The 23110-nt window shown below is 40.2% G+C and overlaps 1 pseudogene across 1 annotated transcript in view; it reads left to right on the forward strand.

Moving 5' to 3' along the window:
- The window catches only part of LOC122558083 (inositol 1,4,5-triphosphate receptor associated 2-like), a 35130-nt pseudogene extending 21684 nt beyond the window's left edge, over nucleotides 1–13446 (forward strand). The window contains exons 6-8 of the transcript XR_015760251.1: nucleotides 871–924; nucleotides 6194–6352; nucleotides 13275–13446. The product of XR_015760251.1 is annotated as an inositol 1,4,5-triphosphate receptor associated 2-like (transcript). The remainder of the gene's footprint in view (nucleotides 1–870; nucleotides 925–6193; nucleotides 6353–13274) is intronic.
- The last annotated feature ends 9664 nt before the right edge of the window (nucleotides 13447–23110 follow it).

Below are 23110 nucleotides of genomic sequence, written 5' to 3' on the forward strand. Positions count from 1 at the left end.
GTTGAAGTGGCAGATAACTGAAAGCTCACATGATTTTTGCAGACAGAATGTAGATGTTCTGAAAAATAGAATAAAGGATACCCATTTAAGACAAAGTAAGGAGGAATTTCTTTGCTCTGAGCATTGTGAATCTGTTGATTTCTTTACCACACTGAGCTACTGAGGCTGAGTCATTAAGTACTGTATATTTAAGGCTGACATAGATAGATTCTTAAACCGTAAGAGTTAAGGGGAAAAGGCAGGAAAGTGGAGATGGAGATTATTAGATCAACCATGATCTTATTGAATAGTGGAGCAGACTCAGTGGGTTGAATGGCCTTCTCCTGCCCCTTTGTCTTATGTTTATATGGTTTTAAGAAGCATATACAGCATCCAGCATCTGCAATCCTCACTTTCTTCTAGATCGTTTTAAGAAGGCCATTCAATCTAACATACCTATGCTGAGTCTTTCAACGAATTACCTCGTTACCTAATTAGTTCCACATCACCAGCATTTTCCCTATATTTCTGCAAATGTTTCCCCTTCAGGTAGTTAATTGGTTCCTTCTAAAAGTTACTATTAAATCTACTTGCAGGTAGCACATTCCAGATGATATGCAAAAATAATCCTTTTTATCTCCCACTGGTGTGTTTATCAATTATTTCAAGTCTATTCCTTAGGTTACTGACCTTCCTGCTACTGGAAACAATCCTTCATAATTCAATCTATCAAAGCCATTCAAGATTTAGATCACTATTAACATTCTCCCCAAATATATTCTAATTGTCACAGCTTACTGTTTATAACATTATTATTTCATGGATCTCATTTTTATGTGTTTTTCATTTTCTATCTTGCTTACTCAGTGATCATTTGTACTGTTTTTGCAGATACTTTCAAAGTGACCACAAATTTACCATGAGAACAGGATCCTTTTCCAACAGGTGAGAAAGTAAATGGATTTTTGAGATCAGCTCATTCTGTATTTGATACAGTATAGGATGCACCTTGCAGACAGGGTGGATTGGGAATATCTATCTCTCTTTCCCATGGCAATGGAGAAGATTCCCATGTTCAGGCGTTTGAGCCTGGGTAGGAAAATGGAAACTACTTGACCTTCCAGGATGGGGACAGTTGTATTTTCCAGAGTATAGGCTCTGAACATCTTTACTTGAGACATATGTCTTGTCAATGCTGCAAATTCTTTGCAATGATAACACTAGGAAGAGGTCTGCCACAAAGTCACAGCAGTGAAAATGACACAATTGGTGGCTAATTCTTTGCCTTGTCTGGCAGCTGTGAGATAGTTCAAGTCTGCAACAAATTGCAGGGCTATATGTATTTCAAAGAACCAGACAATACTCCTGACTAGCAGAAAGTGAGGACTGCAGATGCTCGAGAGTCAGAGTCAAAATATGTGGTGCTGGAAAAGCACAGCAAGTCAGGCAGCATCCGAGGAGCAAGCGAGTCAACGTTTTGGGCATCATCAGGAATGTGAATACTCCTATCTGTCTGACTTTTTAGTATTTATTACACTTGTGTTTCAGACCATCTGATGGCAATATCAAGACAGGCCCTTTCCTATGGTTTGTGAAAATACTTTTATAAAAATCTGTTATAGTTTTTAGATTCAGATAAGGTTCATGTGCATTGTAAGAAAAACATAGACTCATGGTAAGAAAAAATTGAACCATCAATGTTGTATTTTTTCCACTATTGAGATATATGAATTTGCTCACTCGAAAGGTTTGCTTTTATTGTTTATTCATATTTTCACTGAGAAGTTTAGCTCTCTTCCTAACTTCCTTAATTAACTTGTCAAAATTTAATTATGGTGTTAAAACCTTTAGAGAAACAATAGTAGTCTTACACCAGAAGACTAGGAATTTTCAGAACCCTGCAAATGACTGAAAAAAAAGGTGGTAAAAATTAGAATATGAGAGCAAACTAGCAAGAAACATAAAAACAGACAACAAGAGCCTCTGCAAGTTTATTAAAAGGAAGTGAGTAACTAAAGTAAATGTTGGTTCATTAGAAAATGAGACTGGTGTATTAATAATGGGAGAAAGGAAACAGAAGAGAATTTGAGCAAGTACTTTGTGGAAATGGTGAAAAACACAATAGCTTTCCAAGAATAGTCAAATATTAAAGGCTATAGGCATGGTGAAACTTTAAAATAATCTCAATTGCGAGAGAAAAAGAGCAAGGAAAATGAATGGGGCTAAAGACTGATCGGTCCATTGGACTTGATGGCGTGAATCTCAGGGTCTTAAAAGAAGTGACTTCAGAGATAATTGATGCTTTGGCGTAATCTTCCAAAATTCCTTAGATCCTGGAAAGGTCTAAGTGAATTGGAAAACTGCAAAGGTAATGCCCTATACAAAAGAGAAGGAAGACTGAAGCAGAAAACTAAAGGCTGGTTAGCCTAATACCTATCAATTGGAAAATTCTTAAATCAAGTATTAAGGAAAAAAGTCAGGAGTTTTAGTAAATCATGAAAGGTAGCAGTTCAATGTGTGGTTTCTGAGGAAGTGGTGGATGTAAGCACAGTTATGACATCTGAGACCTTTAGATAAGTATATGAATAGCAAAGGTTTGGAAGGATATGGGCCAGGAGCAGGCACATGAGGCTAGTTTAAATTAGGATGATGTTCAGTGTGGACTGGTTGGACCAAAGGGTCTGTTACTGAGCTGTATGGCTCTATGAAACAATCAAACAGAATGAGAATTTATAAGGATTACTTATGAAATGTACAAAGGAATATAGAGAGGTTAAGGAAGTGAGCAAAAAATTTTCAAATGGAAAATGATGTGGTTCTCCACTTTGTTAGGAAGAATAGTGAAGAAGAATATTACTTAAGTGGAGAGAGACTGCTGTCTGCTGTGTACAAAGAACTTGGTTTCTTCATACACAAATTACAAAAAGTTAGCATGCTGTTAGAGCAAGTAATTAGGATGGCAAATGGAATGTTAATTTTAGGGGATGGAGTTTAAAAATGGGAACTTTATATTTACACGTGTACAGGGTTCTGATAACGCTGCACACATATGCAGCATTTTTTTGTCACTTTATTTGAGGAAAGTTATGATTTCATTGGAGGCATTTCAGAGAAGGTTCAATTAATTATTTCATAGGTGAAAGTTTTGGCTTATGAACAAAAATTGGACCTGCATTAATTGGAGTTTGGAATAATGAAAGGTTATCTTATTGACAAAGTTAGTGCTGAGGGGATGTCGCTTTTGTGGACAAATCTGGAATGAGAGGGCAATTTCAGAATAAAGGGTCTCCATTTAAGAAAGAAATAGAGAGGAATTTATTTTCCCAGATAACCATTTATTTATGAAGTCCTCCATTCAGAGGGCAGTGGAGGCTGGGTCATTGAATGTATTCAAAGCTGAGTTAGACAAATTTTTGAACTGCAAGGGAGTCCTGAGTTATGAATGAACAGGTAGGAAATTGTATTTGAGTCCATGATCAGATCAATCCCAGAGAAGATTGAACAATGAAACATGCTCAAGGAGCTGAATAGGCTACTCTGCTCTTGTTATGTTCTTACGTATATTATATGTATACATTGGTACAGCTGAGTGTCTCACCAGACACTTTAGCAAGCAGCTTTGAATTGACCAAGTGTGACAATGTGCTCACATATAAACTCAGATTGGGTAAGTATGGAAGATTTTCATTTCAAAAAGACATTGATGAAGTGGTTACGTTTTTAAAACAATTCAACAGTTTCTGGATTTGTTTTACTGATTCTAGCGTTCTTTTTCCAGATTAATATTCTCAAACTAGTGCAGAGGGTTTTGAATTCATGTTCTCTAAATTACTAATCCAGTAGAACAACCATTGCTGTAAAGTAACCACTGCTGTATTAAAAATTATTCAAGAATGCAATCGTGACAAAGGAACTACATGGACTTCACATAACTGGAGAGATTGGAGAAGATAAGCTTGTTCTGCTAAAGGCAGAAAAGGTTGAAGGATGTTAAATGAAAGAGTTCAAAATTATGCGAGGCTTCAAGAGAGTAAATAAGGGAAAAATTAAGCTGGATTTTCCAACGAGTGGTAATCACTTTCAGATGCTAGTCCACTCCTGCTTTCTTTTTCCATTAAGACAGAGCTCTGCGTTTCTGGCAGGAGATTCTAATCATTGGCTCCTTCAGAAATATGGAGTACATCTCACGTCCAACAGGTCCATCCACATGCAGGTTAGTTTTGACAAGTCAAACTGTAGTTCCTTTATCATGACAGTAGTTGCCACACTCTGTGATGTAAATGTCCAGCAGCACAGACTACTTCTTTGATAACTGCAGTGAAAGATAAAGTATGTAAGGCAAATATTTGGTTGGGTGCCAGGTGGTAGAGTACTAAGACTCGAGCGGGGTAGGGTGGTCAGTAAGTTATGGAATATTTAGGGCAGTTCGATATGTGTTGGGGATTCAGGTCTGTGGAACAGGATTGTTGTGTTCGTCAAGCTGGAAGGTGTGTCAAGTTTCATGGCAGGAGCAAGGGGGTGCTGGGTCCCAGATGTAATTAACAGGGTGGAGAGGAGTTTTGTCAGGCCCTAGAGACAAAGTGGTTGTCAGTACTGGGAGTGGAGTGGTGTACATGGCGGGGTGGGGTTGATGGGTATTGGGGGTTAGAAGGGATGGGCATTGAGGTTGAGTTCCAAGGGGAGGGATGGCTGTCAGGTCCTAGGGGTGAATTGGGTAATGGGTCTGTTTTGGAGGTGGGTACATGTCAGAACCAGGTGTGGGGATGTCAGGCCTGGTGGGATAGGGATGTCTCTGGCATCAGGGGTGTTGGCTCCCGGGAAGAGAAATATTTTATGTCTGAGAGGAGGAAGGAGAGAGAGTTGCTAGTTTCAGTAGCCAGAGTCATGATAAGTCCTGTGGTCAGTGGGATGTTAAGTTTGATGGTGGGAGAAGCGTGTTGGGGAGTTGTGTGGATGGTAAGTGGGAAGGATGTTTCAAAGTCTGGAATGTGTAAGTAGTCTAGGGGAGGTATATTTGGAGGGGTGCATAGTGAGTTAAGTGGCCTTTTTTTGTCAACTAGGAGCTAGGTTAGGTTTTTAATCTTCTAACTATCAAAAATTCCTGATAATTTGAATGATTTTAAACAGATTTTATCAAAGGATTCCAGATGGAGAGGAATTATTCTTCAGAATCTTCAATTTCCTCGGCAATTGTCTCGGAGTCTGTTGGGTAGCACAGTGGCACAATGATTATCACTGCTGCCTTGCAGAGTAAGAGGACGGGGTTCGATTCCACCCTCCAGTGACAGTCTTTATGTATGTGTACATCCACAGTCCAAACATGTGCAGGTTAGGTGGATTGGCTGTGGTGAATGTAAGGTTTGGAGGATAGTATGAGATGCTCTTCAGAGGGTTAGTGTGGACTCAGTGTAGGACTTCTTTGACATTGGGATTCTGCAGGGTCTTAACATGCAATTCCTATCTACACTACAGAAACAATTGACTGACCATCGTGAAAATTTGGGCCACTGTTTCCAGTGGCAACCAGGCCAGTAACCAATGGATGCATGTTTAATTGCTAAATTGGTGACTGTCCAAAGAATCACGAGGAAAATGAGGAGAGATTTATTGATGAATTAAGTTTTTGAGATCTGGAATGCATTGCCTGAAAGGTGCCTGAAGGAGGCCATTTGGCCAACCTGTGCTAGCTTTTTGAAAGACCTATTGAATTAGTCCCACTGTCCTGCTGTTTCAGTTTATCAACTTCTCAACTACTACCTTTTGAAAGTTACAACTGAATTTGTATTCACCACCTTTTTAGTTGGTGTACTCCAGATCATCATAGGTTGCTGTGCAAAAAAGAGTTAGCCTCATATTGCCTCAGATTTTTACATCAATCATGCCAAATCAATGCTGTATTTAATGATTCTTCTACCAGTGGAAATATTTTCTCTTAGTTTCCCCCATTTGTGATTTTTATCACCTTGATCAAATCTGTTCCTAAACTTCTTTGGTCGAAAGCGAATAAATACAACTCTTCCACTCTTGTCATGCAACTGAAATCACTCATTCCTAATGCCATTCAAGTAAATCTTCTCTGGTTGATCTCACTGGAATAGAATCAATGTTTTATAAACCTGAATTGAACAATTTTCTGCAAGTTATGTTGAGTATTATCTAAGGTCACTCACTGATACTTTAATTCTATATTTATTTCTCTGCTTTTTTTTTAAAGAGAAACCAATGAATTAATCAGTGATGTTGCCGATCTGAAATATGCAAACCAGAAGTTACGAGAGCAAAACGCCAGTTTCCAGAAGGCCATGGAGCTATCAGATGAGACAAACTTGCAACTAACAAAGGAACTATCAAAGCTAAAGGGCCAATTGATGAGGTACAACAAGGAAAATACAGTCATAAAGTGATAGAGATGTACAGCATGGAAAGAGACCATTCGGTTCAACCCGTCTATGCCTACCAGATATCCCAATCCAATCTAGTCCCACCTGGCAGCACCCGACCCATATCTCTCCAAACCCTTCCTATTCATATACCCATCCAAATGCCTCTTAAATGTTGCAATTGTACCAACCTCCACCACTTCCTCTGGCAGCTCATTCCATACACGTACCACCCTCTGCGCGAAAAAGTTGCCCCTTAGGTCTCTTGTATATCTTTCCCCTCTCACCCTAAACCTATGTCCTCTAGTTCTGGACTCTCCGACCCCAGGGAAAAGACTTTGCCTATTTACCCTATCCATGCCCCTCATAATTTTGTAAATCACTATAAGGTCACCCCTCAGCCTCCGACGCTCAAGGGAAAACAGCGCCAGCCTATTCAGCCTCTCCCTATCGCTCAAATTCTCCAACCCTGGCAACATCCTTGTAAATCTTTCTTGAACTCTTTCAAGTTTCACAACATCTTTCCGATAGGAAGGACACCAGAATTGCATACAATATTCCAACAGTGGCCTAACCAATGTCCTGTACAGCCGCAACATGACCTCCCAACTCCTGTACTCATTACTCTGACCAATAAAGGAAAGCATAACAAATGCCTTCTTCACTATCCTATCTACCTGCGACATCACTTTCAAGGAGCTATGAACCTGCACTCCAGGGTCTCTTTGTTCAGCAACACTCCCTAGGACCTTACCATTAAGTGTATAAGTCCTGCTAAGATTTGCTTTCCCAAAATGCAGCACCTCGCATTTATCGGAATTAAACTCCATCTGCCACTTCTCAGCCCATTGGCCCATTTGGTCCAGATCCTGTTGTAATCTGAGGTAACCTTCTTCGCTGTCCACTACACTTCCAATTTTGGTGTCATTTGCAAACTTACTAACTGTACCTCTTATGCTCGCATCCAAATCATTTATGTAAATGACAAAAAGTAGAGGACCCAGCACTGATCCTTGTGGCACTCCACTGGTCACAGGCCTCCAGTCTGAAAACAACCCTCCACCACCACCCTCTGTTTTCTACCTTTGAGCCAGTTCTGTATCCAAATGGCTAGTTCCTCCTGTATTCCCTGAGATCAAACCTTGCTAGTCACTCTCCCATGAGGTACTTAGTCGAACGACTTACTGAGGTCCACACAGATTACGACCACTGCTCTGCCCTCATCAATCCTCTTTGTTACTTCTTCAAAAAACTCAAACAAGTTTGTGAAACACGATTTCCCACGCACAAAGCCATGTTGACTATCCCTAATCAGTCCTTGCCTTTCCATGTACATTCTGTCCCTCAGGATTCCCTCCAACAACTTGTCCACAACTGACATCAGGCTCACTGGTCTATAGATCCCTGGCTTGTCCTTACCACCCTTCTTAAACAGTGGCACCATGTTAGCCAACCTCCAGTCTTCCGGCACCTCACCTGTGACTATCAGTGATACAAATATCTCATCAAGAGGCCCAGCAATCATTTCTCTAGCTTCCCATAGAGTTCTAGGGTGCACCTGATCTGGTCCTGGGGATTTATCCACCTTTTACCCGTTTCAAGACATCCAGCACTTCCTCCTCTGTGATATGGACATTGTGCAAGATGTCACCATCTATTTCCCTACATTCTATATCTTCCATATCCTTTTCCACAGTAAATACTGATGCAAAATACTCATGTAGTATCTCCCCCATTTTCTGCGGCTCCACACAAAGGCCGCCTTGCTGATGTTTGAGGGGTCCTATTCTCTCCCTAGTTACCCTTTTGTCCTTAATGTATATGTAAAAACTCTTTGGATTCTCCTTAATTCTATTTGCCAAAGTTATCTAGTGTCCCCTTTTTGCCCTCCTGATTTCCCTCTTAAATATACTCCTACTGCCTTTATCCTCTTCTAAGGATTCATTCGATCTATCATGTCTACACCTTACATATGCTTCCTTCTTTTTCTTGACCAAATCCTCAATTTCTTTACTCATCCAGCATTCCCTATATCTACCAGCCTTCCCTTTCACTCTAACAGGAATACACTTTCTCTGGATTCTTGTTATCTCATTTTAGATTAGATTAGATTACTTACAGTGTGGAAACAGGCCCTTCGGCCCAACAAGTCCACACTGACCTGCAACCCACCCAGACCCATTCCCCTACATTTATCCCTGCACCTAACACTACGGGCAATTTAGCATGGCCAATTCACCTAAACTGCACATTTTTGGACTGTGGGAGGAAACCGGAGCACCCAGAGGAAACCCACGCAGACACGGCTGAAGGCTTCCCATTTTCCAGCCGTCCCTTTACTGCGAACATCTGCCCCCAATCAGCTTTCGAAAGTTCTTGCCTAATACCGTCAAAATTGGCCGTTCTCCAATTTAGAACTTCAACTTTTATCTATCTTTTATCTATCCTTTTCCATCATTATTTTAAATCTAATAGAATTATGGTTGCTGGCCCCAAAGTGCTCCCCCACTGACATCTCAGTCACATGCCCTGCCTTATTTCCCAAGAGTCGGTCAAGTTTTGCACCTTCTCTAGTAGGTACATCCACATACTGAATCAGAAAATTGTCTTGTACACACTTAACAAATTCCTCTCCATCTAAACCCTTAACACTATGGCAGTCCCAGTCTATGTTTAGAAAGTTAAAATCCCCTACCATAACCACCCTATTATTCTTACAGCTAGCTGAGATCTCCTTACAAGTTTGTTTCTCAATTTCCCTTGGACTATTAGGGGGGTCTATAATACAATCCCAATAAGGTTATCATCCTTTCTTGTTTCTTAGTTCCCCCCAAATATCTTCCCTGGATGTATTTCCGGGAATATCCTCCCTGAGCACAGCTGTAATGCTATCCCTTATCAAAAATGCCACACCCCTCCTCCTCTCTTGCCTCCCTTTCTATCCTTCCTGTAGCATTTGTATCCTGGAACATTAAGCTGTCAGTCCTGCCCATCCCTGAGCCATGTTTCTGTAATTGCTATGATTTCCCAGTCCCATGTTCCTAACCATGCCCTGAGTTCATCTGCCTTCCCTGTTAGGCCCCTTGCATTGAAGTAAATGCAGTTTAATTTATTAGTCCTATCTGGTCCCTGCCTGCCCTGACTTTGACTCGTTTCTGTTCTCAACTGTACCAGTCTCAAATTGATCTCTTTCCTCAGTATCACCCTGGGTACCACGCTCCCACACCCCCACCCCCAATCTTACTAAGTTTGTTTTCATTCTGAAGTTAAAATGAATCTGTATTGGGTTGGAAGTAAGAAAGGAAGATTTTGCATGTCTTTAGTACATATTGTAATGTCTGGGCAACTCAAAGCATTTTACATGCAAAGAAATGCTTTTGAATTATAATCACTGGTGCGATGTAAGAAAAATTGCAGCCAATTTATGCATAGTAAGCTCCGCACGCAGCAATGTGAGAACGACCCATTATTCTGTTATGGTGATGATGACTGAGGGAGAATTGTGGGTAGGACAGTGGGGGGATTTCCCCTGCTCCTCAAAACAATGCCACACAATGTTAGAAGACTGAATGTTATGAGTCTGAGTGGATGGATGGAACTCAATTTAAAGGCTCAGCTAAAAGACACCTCCAACAGTGTGGTGCCCAGAATTATCAGAGTTGAAAAGTTTGGCACTGGAAAAGCACAGCAGGTCAGGCGGCATCCGAGGAGAAGGAGAGTCGACGTTCTGGGCATAAGTCCTTCATCAGGAATGTCCGGATGACCACATATCTGATGAAGGGCTTATACCCAAAACATTAACTCTCCTGCTCCTCGGATGCTGCCTGACTGGCTGTGCTTTTCCAGCATCACACTTTTTGAGTCCAACTCTCCAGCATCTGCAGTCCTCACTTTCTCCTGCCAGAATTATCAGCCAAAATACCAGACTCTAATCTGTGGAATGTGGCTTGAATTTGCGACTTTCTGAATTAGAGGCAAGAGTACTTCCTAGTAAACTACAGTTGATACTAACTGAAAAGTAGAACAAAACAGGTTCATCAGTAGCTGAAAGGAGAAAAGACACGATGATGTTTGGTTGAAGTCTCCTTGTTGGCTAGTAACTTTATCGATAAATGTAATACTAAATCTTCCAGTTTACAAAAAGCTCAAGAATGATTCCTGGACTCTTTTGTAATTGTTGATTTATGTGAAGGCAATGGTTCAGATGTCATAACTGAACTCAATACCTTCACAGTAGGCAATGGAAGAATTATCTAAGATCCCGTTACTGGTCAACAATCAAGTATTCTTCTAGAAATGACTATGAGTATTTCCAGACTTTGCTGCATTGTCATCTCTATAGAAACACGAGGACGTCCATTCAGCCTATTCCACATTCAAATTGATTCTGATTTATTGCAACTTAACTCATCTACATATCTTGGAACTATAACATTTAATGCCCTTATCCAACAAAATCCATGGCCTTTGTTTTAGCAGAATGAGCAACATCATAGCAAAATGGTGGAATAGTTCAGAAAATGTCAGCAATTTCCTATGTTACAAGTATTGAAGTGGGTTGAGACGTGTGGTGCTGGAAAAGCACAGCAGGTCAGGCAGCATCTGAGGAGCAGGAGAATCGATGTTTTGAACGTAAGCTCTTCATCAGGAATAGAGGGGAGAAAGGGGCTGAGAGATAAATGTAAGGGTGAGGGTGGGGGAAGGTAGCTGGGAGGGTGATGCAGGTGATGGGTGATAGTGATATGTCAGAGGGAAGGGTGGAGCAGTTAGGTGGGAAGGAAGATGGACAGGTAGGACAGTTCAAGAGTTGGAGGGTTGGATCTGGGATGAGGTGGGGGGAGGAGAAATAAGGAAACTGTTGAAGTCGACATTGATGCTCTGTGATTGGAGGGTCCTAAGGCAGAAGATGAAGTGTTCTTCTTCCAGTCGTTGGGTGGCTTGGATTTGGTGGGGGAGGAGGCCCAGAACTTGCATGTCCTTGGTGAAATGTGAGGGAGAGTTTTGCCCTCCCCCCGCTCCACATTCCTGGAGGGCTTATGTCCAAAATGTCGATTTTCCTGCTCCTGATTTGCTGCCTGATCTGCTGTGCTTTGAAGTTTGGATTTGTTTGTGTAGCAAACTGGTAGCACTTCGGATTTGGATTCAGAGCACCATTGTGGGAGGTAAGGTATTTGGGTGGAGGTCAAGTGTCATTTGGTGGAGGTATGATTTCATTTAGAATTGTTAAACTTTGCATAAATATGTATAAAAGGTACATTAACACATAACTGTCAAGTTCACTAGAACTGCCAATAAAACTGTAAAATTAACTTTGTCAGAAGTATCTTTCAGAAGGACCTGTCAAAAGTATCAAAGCAATATATAAAAGGGAGCTGTTCGAAAGCTGACATCCAGAGGACCTGTCTAACGTGTCAAGGGAACCTGTCAAAGAGAGTTATGAAAAGCACCTATCAATACATTAAATCCTGTCTTTAATCCCTTTATGTCTCTGAAAAAGATGTCAGGAATATTCAAAAAGTGTTGTCAACATAATCTTGAGGATTTCAATTAGTAGATTATTATTGCACTACTGACTTCGCAATCATCTAATGTAACAATGGGGTACCTGCCATGTTACAGTTTGATTTGAGAGCTTCAGTGGTTATGGACTGTTTGATGTGAGATTCATTGAGGGGCATTGATTGGCATGGAGAATATATGGGTTGGTGGAGGTGGCATATGTTCAGTTGGAGCATATTTGGACCATGGAGTATGGAGATCATGGATTGGCTTGGTTAGGTCATAGGGAGTGTGTGGAGAGTGAGAGGAGTTGAGAATTGGACGGGTATTCCATATTATATTCTTGCTTTTAAACTTTGGAGACTGCCTGATCTCTGAGTCAGGTTCACTACCAGCCAGCTTCCATTCTGGCAGCCTTCTTAATTCACCCTGAGTCCCAATTTCTAATTGCCCCTGCCCACCCCAACCAAACATTTTCTCATTAAGGCAGCCATTTGTAAAGGTTGGATTCTTGGAGTTACTTGTGCATCGTCTGTGCGCCTGACCCATCCTACCAGCCTCTATTTCAACATTTCCATTTGACCCTCGGCCTAAAGGCTGAGAGGAGATTTGATCAAAGTTTTCAAAATCATCAGCGGGTTGGACAGAGTAGATAGGGAGAAATTGATAAAAAAAAAACAAGAGGGTGTAGATTTAAAGAGTTGTGCAAACAAAGCAAGGCTGATGCGAGAGAAAAAAAATACTTTACATACAATGAGTATTTAGTTGCATAGACCACACTCTCTGGAAATATGGTGAATCCAGACTCAATTGAGGCATTCAAGATGGCATTGGATGATTATTTGGATGGAAATGATGTGCAGGGTTTATGAAGAAGCCTCAGCAAACTGGCAGTACGTAACAGAACTAGTGCAGGCACAAAGGGCCTTCTGCACCATAACACTTCTTTGATTCTGTAAATAGTTTTTTTGTGGATAAATATACTGTACTTCGCTGTGCTTTTTGCATCCTGACAACTCCTGAGTGATTTAGCTCAAATTTTAAGGTTCTTTCCCTTTGTGTTGGGCTCCTCCACCAGAGTACATTTTTTTTTTTAACTTTCCCAAACTCCTTTGATCATCTCAGTTAGGCCACTCCTTAATCATGTGTGAATTCAGGTCTACTTTTATGCAACCTATGCCTTGGTAACTTAGCCTTTTAAGCCCCTGCATCATTCTGTTCAATCTGCACTGCATCCTCTTCAAGGTCAATGTATCCTTGCTGAAGTACAGAAGACGATACACCTATATTGCATTTATTCATCTAATCCAAAACTCACACATGAAGGATTTGTGTCCTGGGACTGTAATGTGAAAATATTTAAAGAAAATAACTTGGGTTTCTTCAAACTCAAACATGGTCTGTTCTAATTTTCAGTTCTCAAAGCTCACTTCGCAGTTTAAAAAGTATGGTGGAAGATTTGGAAGAAGCAAGGACTACAGGAAGGGATGCACAAGAGAAAGTTTGTCAGCTGCAGATACATTGCAAAGAACTGGTATGCACAGAACTGATCTAATATTTGGATTACAGCACAACAAACTGTTCATAAATCAACACAAACCAGTTGTCTTAGACAGGACAAAAAGATTTTTATAAAACGTAACTCATTTTAGAAAAATATCTCCTTGCCTTCCCAATGTTTCTTCAGTTGTATGTCACAAAAATTTCCTTAGTCAGATGGTTGTGATTCGTTAGAATTCCCCACCCCAGAATATACTCAATCATTGAGTATATTCAAACCACAGGTAGATTTTTCGGCATTCAGGAATATAGGGATTAGGAGGAAAATTGGGAACTATGATTGAAAATCAGCCTGCGATAGGGATAGGGTTATGAAGCACAGCAGCCTCAGGGTAGTTTGGCATACTCCTACTCACAGTTTTTATTTTATCTCTATCTCAAATGTGTGTCATCTGATTATTGACCCTTCTTCACCAGAAGTAACTTCTCCCCATCCATTCCATCAAAGGTCCTCAAAATTCCCCAGAAATTGTCTTCACTCTCTACACATAACTGAAGACCCTCATCATTTCAGTCACTGTATAAGTGAGCTTCATTAGTTAAATAGTAAGCACTACTACCGGCAATATTTTCTCTATCCTGTCACAAAGGCTTATATCCTTTTTAATATGATTTTCCAATAGGTTGGTTGAGTAATTAAAAGGTGGGTGTAGAGTATCTTGTATTCTGAATATAGCCATAGATTTCCACCTGGATACTGAATAAAATCCAAGACTTTATTGGCCCAACTTCTTTGTATGAATATTTAATTCTCAAGAGTATAGGCATTGCACGGTCAATGTTTATTGCCTTGGAGCTGTTTAGTTTGAACTGTTACAATCAGTGTGATGTATGTGTATCCTTGGAAGGGAAAATTCACATTTTCATCTACTATTAGGGAAAGAATGCCAATATGGTTTCTGGTCAGAATGATGTGTGGCTTGGAAGACAACCTACAAATGGTGGTGTTCCTGTGCTTCTTCTACACCTATTATTATTCAAGGTAGAGAAGTGCTGCTGAAGAATACTTGGCAAGGTGTTGCAATTTGTCTCACATAGTATGTACTCCTTCCTTTGTGCGTTAATAGTGGAGGCAGTGAATGTATAAAGTGGGGTGGAGTTCCAATCAAGCAAACTATATAATTCAGGATGATGCCAAGCTTCTTGAGAATATGCAAGAGCTGCACTCATCCAGGCAATTAGAGATTATTCCATCATTCCTGACTTGAACCTTGTAAATGGTGCTTAAGCTTTGTGGAGTCAGGAAGTGAGTTACTTACTCCACAATTCCCAGCCTGTGACCTGCTTATGCAGCCATTGCATTCATGTGTCTGGTCCAGTTACATTTCTGGTCAGTGATAAATTGCTGCCCATTCCTGTTGTGGGATTCAGTAATAATATTGTTATTGATGATGATATGTCACTTAGCAGTCCAAGACTGAATTTTGTCCAGATCTTTTTGGATGCAATAATGGACTGCTTTGTTACCTGAGGATTTTTGATAGTTCATTTTCTCTGTAATGTAACTGAAACTTGATTTGTTTCTGTGTAGAAGAAGGAAAATGAAGTACTTGTTGCACAGCTGTGGGCAGTTTTTGAAAAGGTAGGTGCAGTTTCTGTATCTGTTTACAAGGATCATAAAAACAATTTGATGGTATCAAAGCAAATCACCATTAATTAATCTTCTGATTAGTGAAAAATATTCAGTATTAGATACCAGAAATGGATATAAATTCCTACGGTTCATCAAAAAATTATGTTCCTTAAATACTTCCATTCATCTCTCATTCCTGAGCACACTGACCCATGTTAGTTCCCCGTTCATCAAAGCTTAACATTTAAAATTCTCAATATTCAAAGGACATCTTGACAGATACATGAATATGCAGGGTATAGAGGGATGAGGACAGAAGACTGAAGGGCCTGTTCCTGTGCTGTTGTGTTTTTTATTCATCCGTGTCTTAAAATCCATCCATGACTTCTCAGTTTATGTAACCTCCTTAGTTCTTTACCCCCCCCCCTCCCCCCCCCCCAAGATCTCTGAATTCCTTCAGTTCCCTTCTGTGTATTCTTGACTTTGATTGCTTAATTGATGGTTGCTGCACTTTACCTATCTGGCTCAGAGCTATGGAATTCCTTCTACAAACCTCTCTGCTACTTCACTTCTCTCTCTTTCTTTAAGTATCTCCTTAAAAATTACTTTGACTAACCATTTGGGCATTTTCTCTGATATCTCCTTTTAACTTGGTGTCAAATTTGTTTGGTAATGCTCTTGTGGAGTGCCTTGAGAATGTTGTCTACATTAAAGGTGCTAAATAAATGCAAGTTCTTGTTGTCAATTATTTGAGATAATTGGTCTAATGGAGAATGCCTATCTGTGTGTGGCTAGGAATGATACACAAAAAAGATCCACCACGCACTGAATGAAAAAAATCCTCAACATCTCAGTCCTAAATCATCTGTCCCTTATCCTAATAATATGTCCCCTGGTTCTGAAGGCACCAGCCATCGGAAACATCCAAACTTAATCCATTCTGCACATACTGTGAGAATTTTGTAAGTTTCAATGAGATCATCTGTCAAAACTGTAGAGAATGCAGAGTTACTCTCGCTCTCCTCAGAAAACTATCCCACCATCCCAACGATTAATTTGGTGAATTTATGTTGTACTCCCTGTATGTTAAGTATATCCTTCATTTGATAAGGAGAGCAAAACTGCACACAGTACTTCAGTGCTCTATACAAAGCAGCAAAACATCTTTCCTTATGTATTCAAATATCCTTAAAGTGAATGCCAACATATATTTCTCATTGTTTACTGCAATTACATGAAGCATTTAATGACACATGGAGAAGGACATCCAGATTCCGTTACCTGTTCTCTCCATTTAAGATTTACCCTTTCTTTCTGTTTTTCTGTATAACTTTATACTTCTTTATATTATATTCTATCTGTCATGTTCTGGCCTATTCACTTAGCCGATCTAAATGTTATTGTTTAGGCACCTGCACAACTTGCATTGTTACCCAGTTTGGTGTCACCAGTAAATGTGGAACTATTACAATTGGTCCCCACATCCAAAACATCTGCAGACATACCACTGGCCCTGTGGTTCTTCTGCCTGCCATCTGGACTGTGATCTTTTTATACCTACTCTCTGCTTCTATTAACTATTTTTTGCTAATCAATGTTGGTTTATTTATCCTCAGTTCTATGTACTCTAATTTTATTAACTAACTTCCTATATAGACTTCATTAAAAACATTCTGAAAATCCAAATGTGCCTTATCCTGTTTCTCCTTTGTCTATGCCACAAGTGACATCCTCAAGAACCTCATAAGCTTTTAAACATGATTTCCCTTTCATCTTGACTCTGCCCAATATTGCCATTCTTTTCTATATGTTCAGTCATATGCTTTACAATATATTATAACATTTTCCCTATCACCGATCAAGCTAACGGGTCTATAGTTCTACACTGTTCTCATCCTCCCTTCTTGAAGTGAAATTGCTGTCTCCCAGTCAGTAGAACTTTTTCAGAATCTATAGAGTTACAAAGGAGACACACCATTTCATCCACTTCTCTTGCTACTTTTTCCCACATTGGATGGACCTCAACTAGGCCAGGAGATTTATCAACTTTCAATCCAACTAATTTTTTAAATGCTATCTCTTTACTAATTTCTTTTGATCCTCAATTACATAAGTCCTTTGAATATTGTGTATTTTTAGGTGGTTTCTGTGTCTTTGTTGAAGATATTCATGAAGTAACAGTTTAGTTCCACCATTTTCTTGTTCTCCACTATAAATTTTCCTTGGGATGTGATGTCATTAGTGGGCCAGCATTTATTGCCAATTACCAGTTTTGCTTAAGAAGTGGTTTGGGAACCAGCTTCTTGAACTGCTGTGCTCTGTCTGGTGTAGATAAACCACAGCAATGTCAGGAAGGGAACTTTGGGTCCATGTATCGTAAAGAATTTACAATTTAGTTCAAATCACGATGGTGTTGGCTTGGAGAGGAACTTGCAATTAGCCTTCCCATGTATCTACTGTCTTGTCCTTCTTAATTAGGTATCAGCAACTTTTTTTAACCTGAAGTGACTTTTTCTTAAATGTTGCCTAAAATTAAAGCTATTAGGAGACATGAAATGCAAATTCAGCATTTCTAATCCAAATCTTTGACAAATTTCCAAGTGTCTCATAGAAGGCATAAATTGCGTATGTAAATTCATCAATTTATTTTAATTACTTCTATCAATGACAAAAAGCAAAATCAAAATAAACCTAACTGGGATCCGATACCCAGCATGAGCAAAACCAATGTAGTGTACAAAATCCCATGCAAGGACTGCACAAAACACTACATAGAACAAACAGGAAGACAGCTAACGATCCTTATCCATGATCACCAACTAGCCACGAAACGACACGACCAGCTATCCTTAGTAGCCACACACGCAGATGACAAGCAACATGAGTTCGATTGGGACAACACTACTATTATAGGACAAGCCAAACAGAGAATAGCCAGGGATTTCCTAGAGGCATGGCACTCATCCACAGATTCAATCAATAAGCACATCGACCTGGACCCAATATACCGACCTGTAACGGACAGTTGGAACTGACAACCGGAAGCGGCAGAGACAAACCACTATAAATGCCGGAGGAAATATCACAGAAGCGGTTCACAGGAGGCTCCCAAGCACTGAGGATGTCACCTAGACTGGGGACGAAACGTCTGCAACACAAATTCCCAGCTTGACGAACAGAACCACAACAACGAGCACCCGAGTTACAAATCCTCTCACAAACTTTGAACAACCATTTATAGTTATACCATTTGAACAGGTTTATTTGGTACATGATAATGTTTTTTGAATTTGAAGCTGAAAAGTGTAGCACTGTGATTGGTTTTTTTTTATCCCCATTGTAAAAGCATGGCTCTTACATTTCTTGACTTAATTTTTTTTAGGTGTTTTCCATGTTATTGCAATCCAACCAGATTAGGAGTCACTAATGAGATGTTAATAATAAACACCGAAGGAGTTTAACTGTTGGTTCAACAGAGGCCAGGCATATGTATTTTTTGGTCAGAGTTCCATTCCGACTCAAGTACTACCAACTCCAAGCCCACTGATTTCTTGGTCCCTATGTATGTATATCCGGTCAAATTTCCACCCAATTACACTCAAATAGTAGGTGGCATGGTAGTAATGTCACTGGACAAGTAACTCAGAACTCCAGGGTAATATTCTGGGATAGGAATACCATTACAGATAGTGGAAATTTAATTCAATAAAATATGGAATAAAAAGCTTGCCTAATGGTGACCATACCATTGTCAATTGTTGTAATAACCCATCTGATTCACTAATGTCCTTTTGAGAAAGACATCTGCCATCCTTACCGAGTTTAGCCTGTATGTGGCTCCAGATCCAAAGTAATGTAATTAACTCTGAACTGCCTTCTGGGCAGCAAGGGATGGGAAATAAATGCTGGCCAAGTCAGTGCTACCTACATCCCACTAACAATAAAAAAAAACCCATCACCTGTTCCCTATTCCACTTGGGAGTTCCACTTGTCCTCAGACATCCCTTCCAGACACGACTAGATAATAACATGAAAGAGCTACATGTTGCTCAGAAGCCACAGGTTGCAGATCCCTTTCTAGATGATCGAGATCTGAAAAGTTCTGTGGAAGGATTCTCCTGAATTATGCCCTGGAAATGGTGGACAGGGCTGAGGAATCAGGAGGAGAGTTACCCATAGCAGAATCCCAGGCCCTGAGCTGCTCTTGTAGCTACAAAATTTTCATGGCTGATCTAGTTCAACCTTCAGACAATGATAACCCTAGGATGTTTACAATATCATTGAATGCCAAATCTGAATGGTTAAATTTTCCTTTGTTGGAGATGTCTATTGCCTCATACATTATGTGACATTTGCCATTTATCAGCCCAAACCTGGATGTTGTCCAGGTTTTGCTCATATCTACACTGATGGCGTTGCATTTGAGGAGTTGCAGATGGCACTGAATACTGTCCTAACATCATCAAACATCCCCACTTCAGACTCAATGATAGAAGGAAGGTCATTGCTGAAGCATTTGGTGATGGTTGGGCCTAGAATGTCACCCTGAAGAGCTCCTGCAGGGTTGCTGGGACTGAGATGATGGCCACCATCAAACATAACCATCATTCCTCATTCTAGGTATGACTCCTTGCTTTGTGTGAACAAGCACTGATTTGTCTCTTGCATCCTTGTGGTTGTTACTTTTATCTAGTCCAAATGAAAGACTTACCACTATACAGTTCATGTATTAGTATATAGAAAACTCAATGTTTTGAACATCATTTCATTTGCTGTGCAGAATGAAAAGATTGTGAAGGATAAGCGGAAGCTAAACTATCAATTCGATGAACTATTAACGGAAAATGCTGACCTAACTGTAAGTAAATACTTGTAATGCGTCCAATAGCTGCAGTCAAACACTAGCTTTTGCAGTTGGGTAGCATTTGGAATCAATGCTGCCAGGTTTTTTTTCTTACTTATTTGGGTTTGATAGCTGCAAGGAGTGGACTACTTAACAAAAATCAAAGTAAATGGAAGTACAAATGATGTTGCAGTCTCAGCCATGGCTCTTAGTCAGAATATCAGCGTCAAATCCTACTCCAAAGAATTGAGCACAAAATCTAATTGATACTCTCAGTTCAGAATCTCAATTTGTATACATTAAGATCCCACACTCAATGTGATAATCTGTTCTTTATGATATCGGTCAGGGATTTATATTTGCCAACATTACCAAGATTTTCTTCAGATGGTGTCATGGGATTTTACACCCACCTGAGAATAAATGATTAAGTGTCTCATCTGAGAGATGACATCCCCAGCAGAGCAGCATTTCATTGGTGCTGCCCCTTTAACAATGCAGTATGCTCTATTATCTTCCAGGGGTGCTGCAATCACTCACTGAACTGACAGTGACAAGACTTGGACGAGGGTAGGGATGATTTAGGGAAACACAGCCACTTTTTAAAAAAAAATCAGAACTGGAAACTTACAAAGTTGCAAAGGGTCAGAAGCAGCATTTCCATCTCTGTCAGATTCAGGCACAGGCACAGGCATACTTGACAATTAGTTTTTTGCCAAATTGCCATTGGATAATGTGCTGAAAGCTTTACCAGTTAGTGTAACTTTGAAAGAGTTATTTGCACATTTTGACTACTCTAGTCTCTTTGACAGTTCTACTTCATCTTTAAATCTCTGTTTGACCTGGGTCAGATGTAGCATTCAATCTGCTTTCTTGGAAGTTGTTTTTAATCTGCCAAATATCACTTTACAGTTATTAGATAGTTAATGCGATATCCTCAAGCTCAATTAATAAAGTGAAATCAGAGTTGGAGAAACTTAGCAGGTCAGACTGCATCTGTGGGGAAAGATAATCAGAATTAATGTCGAAATATTCCCAGGCACTGAATGACATTGACAATAAATTTAGGAAAATCATGTGAGACGGCCAGCAAGGAGCTTCTTGATGTTGAGATCAAAAAGTCTAATTTTTCAGCCAAGTATTGAGACAAGAGACCTATTTACAACATCTCATTGTTAATTAATTTCTCTTCATTAATATGCAGTTTCCTGATCTATCAGATGACATGAAAATTAGAGTGGTTGTCTAATTAGATTAGATTACTTACAGTGTGGAAACAGGCCCTTCGGCCCAACAAGTCCACACCGCCCCGCCGAAGCGCAACCCACGCATACCCCTACATTTACCCCTTACCTAACACTACGGGCAATTTAGCATGGCCAATTCACCTAACCTGCACATCTTTGGACTGTGGGAGGAAACCGGAGCACCTGGAGCAAACCCATGCAGACACGGGGAGAACGTGCAAACTCCACACAGTCAGTCGCCTGAGGCGGGAATTGAACCCGGGTCTCTGGCACTGTGAGGCAGCAGTGCTAACCACTGTGCCACCGTGCTGCCCACGAATGACTCCACCACACTGTTTGCTCCTCTACATCTTATACACTAGTCCCAACATTTCACGGTACACTCCATGGGCTACAACAGCACATACTCCCTGTCCATAGACCTTGGCATTCAATATATACCAGCCTCACTGCACCATCATTGCACATCCTTGAAATACTTACAGCATGATTTTGCACTTGAGTGCTGCAATTTGAAGTACAAGGACACTGGAGTGGAGAAGGTCATTGGCCTTTTTGCAGCATTGCTGCATGTTTCTCTGGACCATGGCGGCAACACTGGACCAGGCTTCCGGTGACATGGCCTGTCCTAGGGAAAGAAGGTGGCTCCCCTCTGCACCATCCCATCCACCAGGATGTCCAGGTCCTTATCTGCAAAATGGAGCACCAATTTTCTCTTGTCTGCCATGTCCAGTACAAATGAAATAAACTATGCAGAGCAGAGTTTGATTGGGTGCCTTTTAAATCTGATTCCTGATGAAGGGCTTTTGCCTGAAACATCTTTTTTTCTTCTGCTCCCTGGATGCTGCCTGATCTGCTGTGCTTTTCCAGCACCACTCTATCTTGACTCTAAGTACCCACTCCTGCCTTTTAAATCTGACCCAGTTCCAGGGATGTCCTGGCAATGGTGATTATGCTGAGTGGCAAATATAATGAGCGGGATGTCATAGGGGTGTAGAACATATGTAACGGGGTAAGTTTGGAAAGGTATTGCAAGAAAAATCACTAGCCTTCCCAAAGAGAAACCTTCAATGCTTGCCAAAAATAACACTCCCAAATTCAGGTGACTTGCAGTCTAATGTTTCAAGTCTAATATGAGTCAACTTTCAGACAGCTTTTTCACCTTTGGAAGTTCAATTAATGAATTTGTTTCTTTAAAAAAGTTTAAAATGTGCATATTAGACAGAGAGAATTGGTTTACTAGGGTCTGTGTGGAAAAAGTTAGAGAAGGGCAAAATGGGTCAGAGAGATTTTAGTTTTTGATATTCCTCAAAAGTGGGATGTGAAGCAGTAATGAAACTGAGTTTTCAAAAGGCAAAATACCCAAACTACTCCCTTGGCCTACACTTCATTACCTTCACCTTCTCACTATTTTCTAAACCCAGTAAATATTTTAATTTTCACAGCAACAATTCTAGTTGAAATGAAGTGATGAACAAAAGAAATACAGTGCAGACTGACCAAAATTCTTATTCTGAGGTTCTGTGTGACAAAATATCTCTTTTGAAAGTATTTATTTCTGGCTTCCAGTTAAAGTTTATTTAACGCTGGTCATGCAGCCAGCTGAATGGATTTTTCCTTTGCCTGGAAGATGCTGCACCTCCCCCTGTGCAGTATTTATCAGCTGTTGTTGGCACAATACCAGCTTGCCATAAACCACGCAATCATAATAGCTGTTCACCCATATTCCCAATTCACTACAAACAGTCAAACTAAAACCAAACCAAACATTGATCCAAACTGAATTCTGAGCCTCAGCTGTAGGCTCTCATGTTTTCAGAAAATAGTGTGAAAGTGAGTGTGGATTTTGATGTTACTTTCTCTACTTCTTGGAAAAGGGGTCCTGAATTCACCCTCACTCTAACAGTCTCTAAATTTCTGTTATCTCAGTCAATCAAGCAGATTCATGGGGGGAGAGGAACAATTCCCAAACCCTGGAACAAACTACTGGAGAAGTATAATTGTGGGACATCTTGCTGTAAACAGGAAA

Source organism: Chiloscyllium plagiosum, unplaced genomic scaffold (genome assembly GCF_037043375.1).
Source record: "Chiloscyllium plagiosum isolate Xiang-an unplaced genomic scaffold, Cpla_swu_hap1 HiC_scaffold_18, whole genome shotgun sequence".
Classification (NCBI taxonomy): domain Eukaryota; kingdom Metazoa; phylum Chordata; class Chondrichthyes; order Orectolobiformes; family Hemiscylliidae; genus Chiloscyllium; species Chiloscyllium plagiosum.